General features: G+C 38.1%; 1 protein-coding gene and 1 pseudogene across 1 annotated transcript in view; one reads left to right on the top strand and one right to left on the bottom strand.

Annotated features, from left to right (window-relative positions):
- LOC119580733 overlaps positions 1 to 2,956 on the top strand; it is a 7,628-nt pseudogene extending 4,672 nt beyond the window's left edge.
- The window catches only part of LOC119581203 (UDP-N-acetylglucosamine/UDP-glucose/GDP-mannose transporter-like), a gene marked incomplete in the record, with an annotated part of 61,488 nt that overhangs the window by 50,725 nt on the left and 1,448 nt on the right, over positions 1 to 9,315 (bottom strand).

The raw sequence follows: 9,315 nt of genomic DNA on the forward strand, positions 1-9,315 counted from the left end.
TCTGTAAGAGGTTCAGGGGGGGGAGGCCAGACCCAGCAAGAGAGGAGAGGTCAGGCCGTGTGCGCGAGGTTGGAAGCCAGGCTGTCTGGTCGTTGTCATCATGCAAGCCAGGTTTGTCATTTGTCTGGTTTACTCTTCTGTCTCTGTCTCGTCTCTCTCTGTCTCTGTCTCTGTCTCTCCTCTCTCTCTCTCTCTCTTCTCTCTCTTTTTCCTCTCTCTCTCTTCTCTCTGCTCTCTCTTCTCTCTCTCTCTCTTTGCTTCTCTCTCTCTCTCTCTCTCTCGTCTCTCTCTTCTCTCTCTCTCTCTCTCTCTCTCTCCTCTTCTCTCTCCCCTCTCTCTCTCTCTCTCTCTCTCTCGTTCTATTCTCTGTCTCTCTCTCTCTCTGTCTCTCTTTTTCTCTCTCTCTCTCCCCTCTGTCTCTCTCTCTCTCTCTCTGTCTCTCTCTCTCTCCTCTCTCTCTATTCTCTCTCTCTCTGTCTCTCTCTCTCTGTCTCTCTCTCTCATTCTCTCTCTCTCTCTCTCTGTATCTCTTCATTCTTTTGCTTCATCATTTTTCTCTCTCCATCTTTCCTTCATTTCTTTCTTTCACTAGAAGTATACATCAAATACCTTTTCTTCAGTAATAGGGAGATTTTTACTATATTTATTACTTTGTTTTGCTCTTCTTAAGACTATAAGAGAGGAGAGAAAAGATAAACGTATTAACCTGTTGATGCTAGAGGATGTTTTCAGTCCATTGTTATATTTGTTCAATATTTTTGTTGAAATGTAGACAGCTCCAGAAATACTTAGCCACCAAGGACTCGGTTAATAACCCTCTCCTATGTAATCTCTCACCTGTTTTCCTTGATTTTTGGAATAATTTTTACTGTTTATTCTTCGATACTATTAATATTGTTAATAACATTTCTAATAATCAAATGTCAGTGATAATGGTAACAGCAGGAATGATATCAAAAGTAATAGAAAAAACAAATTATAAAAATTCTTGGATTATGGTAATCAGTTTAAGTCAGAGCCGTCGGGGAAACTACAGTGAACATTGCATGAGCCAGAAACCAGTGAAAAAAAGAGAAAGAACGAAAAAGGGAAAAATTTTATGTATAATATATAAAAGTAAAGAAGAATTATATATAATGAATGATTTAAGTAAAGTAATGGAAATAAAAATACAAAATAAGGAAAATAAGGTAAATCATTTTTAGGATTTGGAGTGGAACAGCTACGCGACGATGTCCGACACTTCGGGCAATGGGATGGTCCGCACCCCCCTAGTCAACATACGTTCCGTCGCAAGACCACCATCAGGATTTGTGGTTTTATGCCGATTAAAAGGGGATGAGAGTTATCCCCCCAGCAGGTGGGGTGAAGGTGTAAAAAATTTTATCTTTTTTGTATTATTTGGGAAAAGATTTTTTTTGTTTTTTTTTTTTCTTGCCCCTTTCCATCGATTTGGGAAACCCTTTTTTTTTTCAGATGATCAGATGAGAAAAAAATATTAAACTCCTAGAAATAATCCTAATATCCCAAAAAATCACAGGAATCGGGTTCAGATAGTATATGCTTAAAGAAATGTGCATTGTACAATAACTTTATAAAATTTCGAACTATATAATAGCATTGCCAGGGGGATATATTTTGCTTATGTTGGGGAAAATTTAATATATCCTTTTTTGGAAATTTTGAATTTTATTAATTCTTCATTTTGGGCTTTTTTCTTTGAAGTACAGTATAAAACCCTATTTTTTTTTTCTTTTAAAAAAAATACTTTTCAAATCCAATCATTTTATGGCTTGATCCCCCCAAATACGATCCGTGTGGGACCCTTCAATGACCTCCAGGAATCGGGTGGGGAAACCTGCACGCCGACTGGCGGGCTTCTCATCCCTCTGAAGGACATCCACACCGCCCCGTGCGCACGTACAGGCCCAGATTGCGTTCTCCCCACCACCAAAACGGGCGGGACAGCTTGAGGCAGTTAAGATCCCTTCCGTGGAGGGATCGGGAAATTGGGGGGACAGCGTGGGGGCCTTTACCTCACCACCCTTAAAGGGGTAAGTTGAAATCAATGATGTCGGGTCCGCGCTTTTACGTATTAAAAGTAGGCGGGTTGGTGTGTGTGGTGTGTGTGTGTGTTTGTGGTGGTGGTATGTGGGGTGTGTGTTGTTGTGTGTGTGTAGTGTTGTGTGTGGGGGTTTTTGGTGTGTTTTGTGTTGTGTGTTGTGGGTGTTTGTTGTGTGTGTGTGTGTGTGTGTGGTGTGGTGTGGTGTGGTTTGGTGGTGGTAAAATATTCCCTTATTTTCTTTTTTTTTTTTTTTTTTTCTTTTTTTTTCTTTTATTTTTACTTTATTTTACCACTTTCCCCCTTCCCCTTTCCCCTTATTATTATTTTTCCCGTTTATGTATTCAGAGCAGGGGTAGAGTAAGCCCTAACAAACAAAAAACCCAAAGTAGTCTTTTGTCTTGTGGCAGCTAAAAAATCGAATCTCCCAATACCCATATATGCTTTTTTTTTTTTTTTTTTTTTTTTTTTTTTTTTCTATGGAGTTTTTTTTTTTCTCATAATATGTCAAATACTGTTTTACTTTATCCTTTGTGGGTGAAAATCAAATTTTGGAAATTGAATCTTTCATATTTTTCCCTTTCTTTTTTTTTTTTTTTTACTGAAATTTTATTCTATCTTTAGTATATGAAAAAAAGAACTTTTAGTATTTGATATTACCTCCAAACAGATATCAAATGTCATAAAAGTCTGATCTCGCCCGTTTTTCTTTTAAATGACTGTAGAGTAAGCAGCCTATGGACAACAGGACAAAATGTTCGAAAAAAACCCTCCCAAATCTATAAAAAAAATTTAAAAATTTTTATTTTTTAATTTTTTTTATTTTTTTAAAAAGTTTTTAAAATTTCCAGATATTATGAAAATTTGCGTAATTTAGCCCTAAAACTGATATAAAAAGATTACCGATAAGAAAAAAAAATTATATATATATCCTGGAAGAACCTAATGAAATTTAAAACATATTTGTCAAAAATAATTTTCATTTATGAGTGTACTAAACCAGGTTGGAAAGTACTAAGCTCCGTAATATTTTTTCTGTTCCATTCAAAAAAGAACAATGTTTTATTTTTTAAATTTCACTTTTTTTTTTTTCCCCTTTATTTTGGTGCGTTTTTTATAAAAAAACTTGACAAAAATGGAAAATAAAGGGTTTAAATGGTTAAAAGCAAGAAAAATTGCTAGACATTAAGGTCATGTGCCTATATTTTAATGTTGGGGGAAGGGGTGGTTGAGTTAGTGATTATTTTCTCTAAGCTGGGAAAAGGAAATTGGTGAGTAAAAGGGTTAGGGTCGGGTGGTTGGGTTAGTTTAATGAAAGGAATGTATGCTTTGAGAAAGAATAGTTGTTGAACCAAAATGTGGGATTCTGAAAGGATGTCGATGGGTTGGGAGGTCGGTGAGGGAAAGTGGGGGAAACCCAAGGTAGGGTTTTTTAAAAATGGGGGGCACAAAAAGGTGAGAACCACACTGCCTGGCTAAAATAATCACCCTTTCTTGGATTTGGGAGAGAATCAGAATAGGGGGTTTCGAATATGGAGGGGGGGGGGCGGATGGGGGGGTTTCTTATAGTTTATGGATTCGGCGCCAACTTTTAGATAGTTAAGGGATGTAATTGTGAAACATAATTTCAAAAGCAACAAAACAATGGGGGTGGGGAAAGGGGGGAAGTAGACGAAATCATGTGATCCATCAATGAAGGAAAATAAGATAATGTCAAGGGACATGGGTTTTAAAGGAAGGGTGACATAAGTGTTTCCTGATTTTAAGTTGGACGAGAATAAAGGGAATGTGAGAAAGAGACAAAATGTAATTGGGGATTGGTATTGGAGGATTGAAGAAAGGTCCTTGAAGGATACAAAAGAGGGTTTTAAAAGGGAAAGGATATACGAATCAGGGCTGGGACGGAAACCCAAAATTCCAATAAGGATATTTTACTTTGGATATAGTGTAGTATTGTTGGAGATTTTGAGGGGGAAAGCACTGGGGTGGGTAAGGGCTGAGAGGTCTGAGATGAGAGAGGTGTGGGGTTGGGTTCTCTAGGAGGGGTTTAGAGATGGGGGTCTGTGGAAGGGGTCTTGTGACATAAGGGTTACGTGTGTATCCAGGAGGGGTGGAAGGGTAGAGGGGGGGTGGAGGGTAATGTGGGCGGGGTTGGGTTCGGGTTCGGGGGGGGTGGGTGTTTGGGAGGGGTTAGGAGGTAGGGGGGTGGGGGGGGGGAAACATTAGGGGAGAAGGATATCAGCAGTTCTTGGAGTGTGGAAGGAGCAGGAGTTATAAATTTGGAAAGGGGTGTCAGTTTTCATTAAGTAAACTTGAATATTTCCAATAGTTTCTTTTGAGGGTTGGTTGGGGGTTTTGGGGGTAAAAAGGGTTTTTGTAAGGGGGGGGAAAAGAGGATTGGGGTTTCAAGCGTAGGGGCAAAGGAAAGGGGGAGGTGATTTGGGGGGTAGGGGGAAAAGGGGGGGGAAGTTTGTCTTCTGTTAGGGGATGTGAGAGGGGGGGGGGAAGGTGTTTTTTGGGGGGGGATGGGGATTGGAGATCTGTAGTGCGTTGGGGTGTCGGGTTTTGGTGGGAAAGGAGTTTGACTGGGGGAAAGGGAGGGGTAGAAGAGGGGGGGGTTTAAAAGGGGGGGGGGGGGGGTTTAGGGGAATTGGGAGAATAGCAGTTTATGGAGAAAGAGAAAACCTGTCGACGTGCTTTCCTGTCTGGCTTAAGTGGACCAAGTTTGAATCTGAATTTTCTACCTCGACTCAATTTGTGGGGGGGACAGCCCCTATAAATACATTATGGGGGCCGCCCGTTGGCACTGTGCGTGATTTTGCAGGCATTTTGTGGGTATGGGCCGGGGTTGGGACTATGGGGATCTGGCTGTGGGAAAGGGAATTTTTGGGTGGGTGCCTGACCCAACAATTTTGGCACGACGGGAGGAGGTTGGTATGGAGAACAGGGGGATTTCCCCCTATGTATACAGAAAGGGAAAGGGTTTTTCTACGGAAGGGAAATTTTTGGGATGTTAGTGGGTTTCTTTCGTCCTCTGGGGGAAAGGAGTGCATTGTACTATGTTGCATCTAGTCTGTGGACAGGGAAAAGGGTTTTTTCTCCACAAATCACCAATCTTTTTCATAGATTGGGCATTGGCTGGGAGATTTAAACTGTTCCGGTGCAAGTATTAAGGTTGGATGGGTTCTGCAAAGGGTGGGGGACCCTATAGTCAGTTAGTTTGTTAATGCTATAGCTTGGTTTTCGGGTTTACGTGACAAGACGGGAGCGGTCGGGTCGGTAGGAAAAACTTTACCCCTTGTTTTTTGGGGAATTGTTGAAGAGAAGGGTTTGTCAGAGTAGGGGCTGTGGGAGGGATCACGAAAAACGGTCCCATTGCGCGCTGAAAAGGGTATTTAAAAAGTTGTATGATAGGGGGAGTCGAAGGGGGGGCGTGACATGGAGTAGTGTTGAGGGAGGTAGTGTTTGGGGAGGGGGCAAAAAGGCTGTAAGGGATTATAAGGGAGGATGGGGTGGGATGTGGAGGTTTGGGGTAGAGGGGTTGAAGTTGAGCATGCTGGGAGAGTGGAAATGTTCCTTAAAGGGTTATTGTTGGCTACTGATATAGCTTTATGAGGGGGGAGTTATTGCAGTTTCGGACCGTGGTCAAAAGGGGAGCCGGGGTCAGGGGGTCGGGTGGTTTCATCTTTGGGGCTATTTTTATAAAGGGGCAACCTCATTGCCCCTAATAGTGGGGATATGTTTTTATTACTGGCCCTGGGAAACCCGGATTATTTGGGGATAAAAAAAGGTAATAAAAAACCAGACAATTCCGATTTTTATAATTATTTTCATATTCACACTCAATTCACAGAAAACATGCATTACATTAAATAAACACAAACCCTAAAAATTAAGGGGGATGAATGACTGAAAGATGAACAGGAAAGATAGCAGCTTTGGAGATTACAAAAAAATGTACATTTTTTTCACAACTTCCTTTAGGATAAACTTCCACGGCGAAACGGCAGTGACAAGACTGGCACGCATCCTTTTTTTCTTCTTCTCTCTTTTTTCTAATCCAACCTGAAAAAAAAACTTTTTGAATAGTGATAAGCACCTTTAAAAACCTCTCTCTTATAAAAAAAAAAAAAAAAAAAAAAAAAAAAAAAAAAAAAAAAAAAAATTCATTCACACAAAACAACACCCCAAACACACGGACATCTAAAAAAAAAAAAAAAAAAATAGAAAAAAATATCCCAAAACGGTAAAAAAACACAGGGAATAAGGGGCATATTGGAAACAGGCCACAAGATTTTAAAAGAAAAGATGCCCCTAAACACAAAGCAAGGGGCCCCCCTTTTGGTCTTAAAATTTTGTCATTACAATGCGTTTTGGGGAGAAGAGGGGGCTAAAGGGGGGTCCGGTCGGTAAATTGGAGAAAAAAAATATATTTCTAAAATGAATGCCCGATATTTTCTCCCGAGCACTTTTGCTAGAAGGACAATGCACACTGTTTAGATGGGGAAATCAGCAGCATGGATTTTGGAGATGAGGAAACATGGGGAGGTGGCGGAAATTGCAATGGCATTCCTAAAACCATGGCAATGTCTTGTCGGGAGTCTTTCCCCGGGGACCTGTCCCTTTGGTTCAGTATATTCTTTGCCTTTTCCCCTGAGCTCACGGGCTAAAAAGAAAAGTAAATGAAGAAAAGATAAATTTTAACAAACCCCTTTACATTTTCATGTACGGGTGCGTCACATCCTTTATGCAAGGGAGCCCAAAATAAACTATCTAAGAACAACTAACCCCAAAGCAATAAAAACATATAGTTGCTGCTCCCCATTTTAAAAATTAGGAACTTTTCCCTTCCCAAATGTAAGGAAAAATTTTAACATAATAGGCAACTGAATAAAAAAAAAAAAAAATCCAACACATTAATATTTGGCTAATACTACAAAAAAAGGGAAGTATACAGATGCGAACTACGCGCTAATAAATTCTTTTGGTATATGGGCACCAAGGGTAAACTATAGTCAATGAATGATGTTTAAAATATCTGAATCTTTTAACATCTGAAATGCAAAAACTACACTAAAAAAAAAAAAAAAATAAAAAAAAAAAAAATAAAAACAAGCTTTCCCTCTACCTCGTTAAAATTGGGTGACATGACAAGCCCAAATTGCTACGAAAAATGACATGAAAATGCTTATTTTCACTAAAAAAAAAAAATATTATAAAAAAAAAAATAATAAAAGATGATAAATTTTAAAAACATAATGCCCCTTTTGCGTAATAATTCTTTAAAGCGAATGAACCATGACATGATTAAAATGACTAAAATTTTGAGCAAATGGATTTTCCTTTTACCTTTTTTTCATTCTTATTACTTCTTCAGTCTTGGGAACTTTTTCTTTTTCAGTATTTTTTAAATGATAATAACAAAATAAAAAATTTCTGCTTACAAAAGAATAAAAATAAAAAGGACAAGTAATAACAAAATACATCGGAAAAATTTTATGTTATAAAAAAATATTTATATAAAATTATATAAATACTTTATCCTATAAAATATATATATATACACACACTAATACACTACTTGTCGCAAAGGTTTTTGATAAAAAAAGGCCATTTTTCTCTCTCCATCTCACCGGGAACTACTTGGTCATCTGAGAGGGGAAAAAAAAAAAATTTCCCCCCAAAAAGTGACGACAGTGAACCTAATAGTATATTAAAATCCCCTCCCCCTTTTGGGCCTGCTTCCCCCACTTTTCACGCGATCGTTACAACTCGGGGTGCGTATGTTTTTGTCTTTGGTTGAGTGGGAGAATTGGGGGGGAAAGACTAGGGGAGGCTGCAAATAAAGGAAAATGTGGGAAGGGGGATGCAAAGAGAAGAGGATAAGAAAAAGGGGGGAATGGATAGGAAAAAAAGAGGGAAAAATTTAAAGAAAGGATTGAATTGTCTTTTTGTACCCTGTGGTATATATATGGGGTACATGAGAAAATTAACCATGTGCATTTAGGGTTTTTTAAAAGATAGATAGGTAGCTACATAAAATATATACATAACTAAATTTGGAAAAAAAAAAAAAAAAAAAAAAAAAAAATCAAAAATATTCCCACAAAAATACAACTTTCGAAAAAATACAAAATGGCATACTTCTCCCTTATAAATATGACAGTTTTTACGAAAAAAACGGGGGAAGCATAACCTCTTTTTCCCAAAAAAAAAAAAAAATCATAAACCAAGATTTCCAACGCCCCTTAAAACGCCGTTTCGGGTCTTCCCAACTTTCAAACTAAAACTCGGGGTCTTCGAAAATGAAAAAACAATCTCTTTCAAAAAAAAAAAGGGGGGGGGGGAATTAAGAAATTTAAAAAGTTATATAAATAACCCAACACAAAGTATCACACCACACAAAAAATTGTCCAAACCATTATACACTGTACTTCTGTTTCATGGAATGACTGCAAACGGATTCCCCTCTTCCTTGTCATAAATCACTATAGATGAACCGTTGATTTTTTAGTTAAAAAAAAGAAGACAAAAAAATTAGATTTATTCCCACTCGTGTTATTTCTTTTACGTTGCGGTTTATTTTAGGTATATTTTCCTCTTAGATGCATTTTTGAACATCGGAGATTAAAGCTGCTTGAAGCTTGGGACAGATTTACAGTTTTTCTAAACAAAAATCTTGCTCCCAAAAAAAATTCACTCTCTGTATTTATCTTTTTTAGTTTATTTAATTTTCCTTGGGACTATTCAAACTCAGTTTTTTAAAAAATCCATGACAAAATTTCTGGCTGAGCAGGGTTTGCCATTTGTAAAAAATGCTAAGACCCAGTTGACCACTCGCCTATTTTTCTTCTATTTTTTTTTTTCATTATTTTTTTTTTAACCATTTCCCAAAAACAATCCTTTTCTTCATAAATAGACACATGCGGCCCCTATATCAATACTTTTTATAGTCTAACCACTGGGTTTTCCATCAAAAGGAACAATTTTAAATAATGTGCACTTTTTAAAAACAGCAGGACCCGACTGTCGCACTATAACACAGGGTATTCAACTTTTGAAAAAACCCCGATCTTTACGCAAAGTACACCCAAAACACAAAGACACCAAGAAGATGGAACCTGTGTAAAAGTCAAGAACATATTTCCTAATTTTTATATACTCCCTTTCTTTTCATCTTAATGTCCTCCCCTGCTGATCAGTAAAATTCGTCTAAAAGGAAAGGCCCCCAAGTTACCCCAAAAGAAAGGGAA

Source organism: Penaeus monodon, chromosome 14 (genome assembly GCF_015228065.2).
Source record: "Penaeus monodon isolate SGIC_2016 chromosome 14, NSTDA_Pmon_1, whole genome shotgun sequence".
NCBI lineage: Eukaryota > Metazoa > Arthropoda > Malacostraca > Decapoda > Penaeidae > Penaeus > Penaeus monodon.